Below are 494 nucleotides of genomic sequence, written 5' to 3'. Positions count from 1 at the left end.
CGCTAGAAGGAGGGCTTGAACCTCCGACCTTGTGGTTAACAGCCACACGCTCTAACCAACTGAGCTATTCCAGCACATGTCAAATGGTATTCCTGACTAAATTTAAAGACATAACTTATTTTTTTAAGGTTTTAGTTATTTGCCAACCATGGAACGTCATTAAGTTAAAAAACTGATATAAATTTGAAAAAAAAATTGTTTGTATTCATTGAAATTTTTTTTTTGCTGTAACTAATATTGTTAGCTTTACTTAAAAATTTATCATGGATAATATTATTGATGATAGAAAGTTGGAGAAAGTTGAAAGAGTTGTCACCTAAAAAAATTGAGAGTAGTAGAAGGAAGTTGTTTGGAAGGGAGAGGAAAAGGAACAAGAGAGGACGACTTGAGCTTTGAGGTTAGAGAAAGTTGGCAATTCGAAATCATGTCCTTTCTATTGGCTTTATAGGGATATTTAAGGGGCACACTTATAAATTATCTGTCATCTCTTGATT

At 33.2% G+C, this 494-nt stretch overlaps 1 non-coding gene across 1 annotated transcript; it reads right to left on the bottom strand.

The window, feature by feature from the left end:
• Positions 1-74, bottom strand: TRNAN-GUU (transfer RNA asparagine (anticodon GUU)). Its single transcript has one exon. It is a non-coding gene; the product is annotated as a tRNA-Asn (tRNA).
• Between the last annotated feature and the right edge of the window lie 420 nt (positions 75-494).

Source organism: Gossypium hirsutum, chromosome D10 (assembly GCF_007990345.1).
Source record: "Gossypium hirsutum isolate 1008001.06 chromosome D10, Gossypium_hirsutum_v2.1, whole genome shotgun sequence".
Taxonomy (NCBI): Eukaryota; Viridiplantae; Streptophyta; class Magnoliopsida; order Malvales; family Malvaceae; genus Gossypium; species Gossypium hirsutum.
This window is presented reverse-complemented; position numbering and strand designations above follow the sequence as displayed.